Source organism: Danio rerio, chromosome 7 (genome assembly GCF_052040795.2).
Source record: "Danio rerio strain M-AB ecotype USA chromosome 7, GRCz13ab, whole genome shotgun sequence".
Lineage (NCBI taxonomy): Eukaryota > Metazoa > Chordata > Actinopteri > Cypriniformes > Danionidae > Danio > Danio rerio.
In genome coordinates, this window is record NC_141027.1 from 38,344,202 (window position 1) to 38,353,276 (window position 9,075).

The window sequence follows — 9,075 nt, forward strand, 5'->3', positions numbered from 1 at the left end:
TTTGTACATGTAAACACTCTCAGAATAGAGCTTTTGTTAGTTTGTTTGTTTTGGATAAATCTGCACTTTGTTTTCTTTTCAAATGAACAGCACACCACTGTAATGACTGCATACCAGATGCACATGAAGGCCGAATTAACATCACAAATGTTGACAATTCTATGAAAATACACTATTTTGATCAATATGAATGATCCTGTAATGATAGGTCAGGTGGCAACAGAGATGGAGTTCACACATGCAGCTTTATTATAGGAGAATGGTCAGCAGGCAGGGATCAAAGCAGGAACAAAACATTAATAGCAAAGCCAATCCAAAATAGTAATTCAAGAGACAGGCAAAGGTCAGGGCAGGCAGAAAACTATCACGATCCAAAAAAACAATCCAAGAATCAAAAGCCAAACAGAGCAAAACATGGGAACAAGGAAATGTAACAAGGAACATTCATTCATTTTCTTGTCGGCTTAGTCCCTTTATTAATCCGGGGTCGCCACAGCGGAATGAACCGTCAACTTATCCAGCACGTTTTTACGCAGCGGATGCCCTTCCAGCCACAACCCATCTCTGGGAAACATCCACACACACTTATTCACACACACATTCTTTGGACTGTGGGGGAAACCGGAGCACCGGGAGGAAACCCACGCAAATGCAGGGAGAACATGCAAACTCCAAACAGAAATGCCAACTGAGCCAAGGATCGACCCAGCGACCTTCTTGCTGTGAGGCGACAGCACTACCTACTGCGCCACCTAACAGGGAACAATACTGAGCAAAGAATGAGTGTGTATGTGGTGCTTAAATAGTCTAAGTAATCAGTGAAGATGATCTGCGGCTGTGTCTGTGAAAACAAGAGGTGATCTATAACTGGTGTGTGAGTGTTGGGCATGATAGGATTTGTAATTCTGTAAAAGTGGCAAATGTGTAGTTCTTTAGCGATCTGCAAACGCTAGATCGCTGGTGATCATAACAGATCCATGCACTTTACATTGGTCCCACTTTATATCACTTTTCCTTAACTAATAGGTACTTACAGTATATTAAATTATAAATGCAGTGTTCTAAATGTGTGGTGTTGAGGTGTGATACGATAGGGTTAGGGACAGGTTTGGTGGTATGGGTTGGTTTAAGGCCGGGTTACGGTGTAAAGGATGGATCAACAGTTTAATTACAAATGTTATTACAGAAATTAATTATCAGTGTATTTACATACATGTATTTAATCTAGCATAAGTACAATATAAAAACATGTATGCACAATAAGTACATTGTTACTAATAATTATTTTAAGTGCAAGTACATATTAGTTAAGACCATAGATAAAGTGGACCTTTATGTTTATTACTTTAAAATGAGTATGAATATATTGTTTTCCCAGTGATGGGTTGCGGCTGGAAGGCCATGTGCTGCGTAAAACATATGCTGGATAAGTTGGCGGTTTATTCCGCTAATTATCTAAATAATTATATAATTTTAGTAAATAATTAATTTTTTCATTAAAAAGTTAACAATTTTGTGAGTTTCTATTGAACATAAGTGGATAATTATGAAGCATTTTACACAACATGTTTTACATGTTTATTTGATTTGTATCGAGTTTGTTAATTTTTGTGAATTTGTTGAACTTTTATTTTTTCCCCTCAGCTTCTGATTCATCACTGCCAACTACTCTGGCCTATGTTTTATGCAGCAAATGCCCCACAACCAGCCACAGCCCAGCACTAGAAAAAAATTGTAGAACTTATATTTGTTATTTATTTGTCATTTGATAATTCATTATTTGAATTATCATTGAAAGAGCATTGAAATAGTATTACATGCAATGTAGAACACATAAGTGGTGAATGAGATATTATCCAGAGACTATTTGGAGACAGGTTACCCATGTACTGTACAATTAATCTGGATGACCATATGAGGTATATTTAAAAAATCTGATTAATACTCCCCACACATCTTGTCTCTTATCTCTGCAGAACTTAAAATATGGGACACCAATTCCTCTTCTTGTGCCCTGGTAAAACGGACAGCTGCTGCCAGGGTCCAAGCCATGAAATGCATGTGCATTATCTATGTGTCTCTTGACTTTAAGTTCACTTATACACTCACTTAGACAGCCACCAAACACAAATATACTCCTGTCAAGCTGTCTACTCAGGAGAGATAAGAAACTCTCTGAGGTCCAAGAGAATAATTAAGCTGAACATACAATGAGAACATACCTCATGTCAATGCTCAAGCGTGTTTTAGTTAAATCATGACCATGTGTAAGATGAACATTTTTACTCCACATAATCCTGGCACACAATTACTAACACACCATGATAAAAAGAAAAGCTCTATTCACTTCTGTTGCGTATCACATATCGCTATTATAAACATACACCGACCTCACTGATTTTTCAGTATGTTTGGACTGAGTTACCATAAGCTGATTTCATAGCTTCATGGAATCACCAAAATAATGACTTAATGGTTCAAATAAATACTGTAAGATTTCAGTTACATCATAAACTTTGTTTTCGGAAGCTGCACAGATGCAGCTTATAGTAACTAGTTCTTGATCTCAAGAGACCTGCAGGACAATAATTACAGCAACGACCTCCCTAGAGCAATTTGTTTTTTTTATTACTGACAGAATAGCTATTGTGGTTACAGTCACCTTAATTGGGCAGATATAGATCTGAAATAAATTAGACCATTTGAAAATTTTTTCATGGTTATTTGGGTATTATTAAAACAATGTTTGTTTTATTATGTAAACTACTGGTGATAATTCTTTTTAAATAAATAAATACAAATATTTATTTGCATAAAATTACAAAAAGATTTGTATATTCATATTTAGACAAAAAATAGCATTGTTTAACTTACGGAGAGGGCGACATGGTGGTTCAGTGGTTAGCACTGTCACCTCACAGCAAGAAGGTTGCTGGTTCGCGTCCCAGATGGGTCAATTGGTGTTTGCATGATGTTCTCCTCATGATGGCGTAGGTTTCCTCCGGTTGCTCCGGTTTCCCCCACAGTCCAATGACATGCGGTATAGGTAAATTAAATAAACTAAATTGGCCGTTATGAATGTGTATGGGTGTTTCCCAGCAATGGGTTGCGGCTGGAAGGGCATTCGTTTGCATAAAACATATGCTGGATAAGTTGGCTGTCCATTCCACTGTGGCGACCTCTGATGAATAAAGCTGAAGGAAAATAAATGAATGACTGAACTTAAGGAGAGTTCAGAAATCAATATCTCTGGAATGACCCTTATTTCCAATTATCCAAATGACAATATTGTTATTTTAAATTAAGAAGAAATGTTATCAGACATTTACAGAAAAAAAACTTATATAAATTTTGGTACACAATAAAGTGGTCTTTTTCTGTATATATATAGCTGTATATATGTCTTTTTTAAGTCAGAAATAAATAAACAACATTAAAACATATTAAATGGAAATGAAGTGGTTTGAAATGAGCTAATATTTTTTTTCAGCTGAACTGTGAACTTTAGTCTTTTATATTTTATCCAGTGATTCTTGTCCTGAATATGCCTGACAAGATTTTTCACTATAAAAACTGTTGTTTTACTAAATTAAATCTTCTGTAAATCTTGGTATGAAAAAAAATATGAAAGTTATTATTTTTTCCTCATGGTTTTCATTAAAATTATATTTAAATAAAATGTAAAGTTTCAATGCTTGGAACTTTGTATTTTAGTGAATTTCTGTGTGTTTTACAATTTTATAGTAGATTAAAAGTGTAGAATTTTTTCTAGTGTTTGTATGAAGAATCCTCTCGATTGAGAAAATAAAACTTTTCAGAACATTTCAGAACCTGATATATACAAAAAGGGTAGAAATTAAATAAATCTGAATATTTGATTACAAGATGTTGACTCTTTCATCACTGACAAACTGGACAGCCAAAACGCCTGTACTACCCCTTTAGAGTCCCCTTAACCTCTATACCCCGATGTCACACAATCATCCTCGACTTACTTGAGGAAATCTCTAAGCCAACTGGACGACCTCATCCTGCACCCCCCACCCCCATGCCCCCAATAGGCCTGTTGTGAGTGCTGATTGGGTAATCGGGGTTTTTGTGTGTCTGACAGAGTTCACACATTATCAGGAGAGTCTATGGAGAATTCTCGTTATTAAATGTCATAGTTACCAAGAAAAAAAGCCTTCTTAGAAGTGCTGAATCAGGGCTGTTGAGACTGAAGCAACTGAAAGACAAAGTCATGCGAGACAACAGAGATCGAGGTTTGGGATATAGAAAAAAATATTTTTAAAAACAGTCAACATGGAAAAGCGGATGATTTGAATCTTAATCACTTAATTTACTTACAGTAGATCACTTAAATCTTAAATGACATTTTTAAATTTATTTAGCTTTTTTGACAAAAATTTCAGGTTTGAAATAATATGAGTAGTAAATAATGACAGAATTCATAAATCCATTAGATTGAGTAATTAATTAGCAGATAGTGCTTGCTGTGATGTTTAAAGTCAGAGCTACTGATGTTTAGAGGATTCAATTGGGCAACAATTAGATCATCTGGCATCTGTAGATCAGCTGATTAGGATTTTTAAAGTTGTCATAGAATGAAAATCTAGATACGGCATACTGAATGATAAGTGTTTAGTGCATTTAAATAACACACCATGAGCCTTAAACACCATGGTTTTCTTGTTCTCATGTAAATCCCATGAGTTTAATTAAAATTATGGTGGAAATCTGGCTAATTGAAACAAAACACCGTGACCGGTGTTTGTTTTAGACTTAATCTTTTGACTAACATGTGCTTTGGCAGCAAGGGATGAGATTACATTTTTATAGTTTTTATAGGATGCGCTTGCGGAATGCTTTAATTTTCAAATATCACACATGCATTTCACTGAGCTGGGGCATTCAGACACCTAACCTGAAAGGCTTAATCTTTCAAGGCCATGTAAAAGACCAAAACATATTCCCCCGGTTTCACAAACAAGGTTTAAGGCTATCAAGATTAAATTGCATGTTTGAGCTGTCTCAACTCAAAATAACTTGCGGGGAGATGTCTTAAAATACGTTAGTATCATATTTTTTTGTCTCCAGGTGCACACCAGTAATATATTTTTCTATGGTCATTTTATAAATGTGGCTTAAATAGCCTAAATTATCTAAGGCCTAGTCCTGGCTTGATCTAAGCGCTGTTTGGGAAACTGGGCCATAATGATTAAAGTATGTAGTATGTAGCAAATGAATCTACAATAAGAAAGCAACATGTTAAAATACACGTATTCTTGTGCCTGTTGTTGGTGTCCCGAGGGGAAATCCTCTTGCCGACAACAGTTCATCAAACTGGGTTCAGCTCAGTCTGAAGCACCGTTGAAAGCTTCCATCATCCAGGTACAGTTTCTGGAGGAGTTGATGAACTCACAGAGCTGGGTGCACCTCTGAAAGGATCTAGTGAACTCAGACACAGCAGTGGACGAATCTACGCTGTTTTTTAGATTTCCTAAAGCACACAAAAATACAGCTATTCTCTATATAAAATCCATGTTAGCCATTAGCAACGAAGCTAATCACCGGGCAGACAGAAATACAGACAGCATGACAAAAATCTGCACAAACAAAGACAGAAGCATAACACAAATTCGTGTCTACTGTGAAGTGAATTTGACATGCGAATGAGGCGAGTAAATCAAAAATGATCATGCGTCTATTCACGCGTGAATAGAGAGATTCATTCGCACGTGCCACATTTGGGATAAACACAGCATTAGAGTGACAGAAGTCCTTTTTTCCGTTTGACAGCCATTTAAACATATCAGGTTCCCCTTCGGGGGGAACTTCAGCACTATAAGTGGATTTGATTTGTAAAATCCACGCATAGGGAGGTTCGGTTCAGAAGCTACTCGTCTGAAAGAGTATTGAACGGGCCAATTAAGAATGAATTGGCAGCGCAAGCCTGCGCAGGTGAGCGGCATAAGCAATCAACTGAGTATATAAGCTCACCTGGCGCCAGCAGACGCTATCCTTTTCGCTTCAGAGACTTTCTGATCGAGTCGATGAGGGTTCCTCCTGCTGTGACCAGCGATTCTGAGCGAACGAGAGCATTCTCCCGGTCCAGAGTGTGTACACGCAGTGGCAGACGGTCGAGCTGGGTTTCTCCCTTGCCTGGCGTTCTTTGGGTCCGGTCCTCCAGAGCGGTGCGTATAAAGTTGCAAACTTCACAGAAAGAGCAACACAGTCGTGCAGCACGTCCTTATCAGGACGGCGCTCCGACTGTGCGTTTCTGGATGCGGTGGTTTCCTGTCCTCGGATGATGGGCGCGGGCACTGCGTTACATGTCTGGGGGTCCAGCATGTTAATGCGCTGCTCGCGGGCAGTTCATGTCGTCATTGCGATGCCATGACTGTTGCGCAAGATCGCGGTTAGCCTTTGCAAAAGGGTGAACCACCCCAGTTGTCCCCTGCTCTGCAGCGGGCACTCGGGCAGATCTGAGGGTTTCAGCGAGAGATAATCCGTCGCCCACGGGCCCGCGGACCTCCCGCTCCTCTAAGCGCTCCATCCAAGCTTCGGGCGGGGGAAGCGATCCGTCTAACAGATGGTAGCCCTTACGCCCGATGACACCGGAGACCAGATGTCCACCGCGGCATCGGAGGGTGGGCTTTCATTGTCCGATGATGATCCAGACCCGCTCGCCCCCTTCGGGCTGGTGAGCGCTGTCACTACGGATCCTGAAACGGACATGTTAGCCGTGCTTTCCCGGGCTGCTTCGGCCGTGGGTTGGAGATGGTTTATCCCCCAGCTCCGCGGCCGGACCGACTAGAGGGGCGTTCCCTTCTTCCCGGAGGTGCACAGTAGGCTCACGCGGTCTTGTAAAGCACTTTTTTCTGCTCGTGCTGCGTGTTCCTCCACCCTAACCACTCTTGACGGTGAAACAGCCAGGGGGTATGTGGCGATTCCTCAGGTTGAGTGCGCGATGGCGGTAAATCCGCGCGGCGCCTCTTCTTGGCGGGATCCGCCTCGTCTCCCATCCAAAGCCTGTAAGTTATCTACCTCCCTCGGAGCTAGAGCTTACATAGCTGCGGGCCAGGCTGCTTCAGCCTTGCATGCGATAGCCACCTACTAGCGCTACCAAGCGCAGGCGCTGGCCGAGCTGCACGAGGGTGGGTCCAACCCAGGCTTACGAGCTTCGCACCGCCGCCGACTTAGCTCTTCGGACTACTGAGTCCGCTGCGTGTGCGTTGGGAAGGACGATGTCCACATTAGTGGTCCAGGAGCGCCACCCCTGGCTGATATGCGCAAAGTCGACAAAGTCCGCTTTCTTGACTTCCCCATATCCCCAGCCAGGTTCGGCGACACTGTCTGTGAATTCACCCAGGAATTCAAGGCGGTGAGAGAGCAGTTGGTGGGTGATGTCTTATCGGCGGTCCGTAGCCCGCTCCGCCCGCCGTGCCATTCATACCTGCTCCTCGCCGAAGGCGCCCGCCTACGAGAGCTGCTCCGCCCCCGCACACGCCTCAGGCGAAGCGAGCGCGTCGGGCACCTCGGAAGCAGGCAGCCCCCCTGCCCAGAACGCCGCTAAGTCCGGCAACGGACCGCGAAGCGCCCCTGGGACAGGCCATCTGGAGAAGAGGGAACTTGCTCTTTCCCCGCTGGAGGGCGGGGCCCCATTTCCAACGGCACTTTTTACTGCCATGAAAACATTATGAAAGGGCACTTTTCACTTCCCCAGATGTGACAGCCCGAAATCTGCCAGTCTGGGACGCTATGCTTTCTAGCTTGCAGATTCGGTGCGTTTCGCCAGTGGCTCACGAGCGCTGGGAGGACGGTCTCCTTTCTCCCACCCCTCGAGCCTCCCCTCCGGAGCTCGGGTTTGGAGTGAGAGCAAATATCTCACCTCCAGCTTTTCCGTGGGACCCGCGAGCTTCCCGGATCAGCACACCCACTCCGCGCTGCCCCACTGCTGGTACGTCAGCGATTGTAGCGATGAGTCCATTAGCGAGAGCTCTGCCTGCCTGGTTAGCGCGGGCCAGCTCTTCGCGGTGGCTCATACGCACAATCAGACTCGGCTATGCGATTCAGTTCGCGAAACGGCCCCCCAAGTCACGGGTGTGTATTCACCAGGGTCAGCCCCCTGTCCGCCCCTGTCTTGCGAGAGGAGATTGCTGTCCTCCTGGCGAAGGATGCAATCGAGCCGCTCCCTCCAGCCGAGATGGAGAGCGGGTTTTACAGCCCACGCTTCATCGTGCCCAAAAGAGCGGTGGGTCACGGCCAATCCTAGATCTGCGCGTTTTGAACCGCTGCCTGCACAAGCTGCCGTTCAGAATGCTCACGCAGAAGCGCATCCTCCGGTGCGTTCGTCCTCTGGGTTGGTCTGCAGCATTAGACCTGATGGACGCGTATTTCCATGTCTCCACTCTTCCTCGCCACCGACAGTTTCTGCGGTTTGCGTTTGAAGGTCGAGCTTGGCAATACAAAGCCCTCCCCTTCGGGCTCTCTCTGTCTCCGCGGGTCCTCACCAAGCCCGCGGAGGGTGCCTCAGCGCCCCTTCGGCTCGCGGGCATCTGCATACTCAATTTCTTTACGACTGGCTGATTTTTGCCCTCTCTCAGAGCAGTTGATTATGCACAGAGACAAAGTGCTCTGGCACTTCCACCTGTGGGGGTTTCAGGTCAACCGAGAAAAGAGCAAACTCGCCCCCGTGCAGAGGATCTCTTCTCTCGGGCTGGAGCTGGACTCGGTCACCATGGCAGCGCGCCTCTCCGGAGAGCGCGCTCAGCTGATGCTGTACTGTCTGAGAGAGCTCGACAGTAAAATAGTGGTCCCACTGAAACTATTTCAGAGGCTCCTGGGGCATATGGCATCCGCAGCCGCTTCATGCCGCTCGGATTATTCTATATGAGACCACTTCAGCACTGGCTTCACGATCGAGTCCCCAGACGCGCATGGCACGCGCGCGCACACCGAGTCTCTGTTACTGCGCTGTGTCGCCGCGCCCTCAGCCCTTGGAGCGACCCCTCGTTCCTACAGACCTGGGTGTCTCTAGAACAGGCGTCCAGTCTTGTTGTCGTTTCAGCAGAC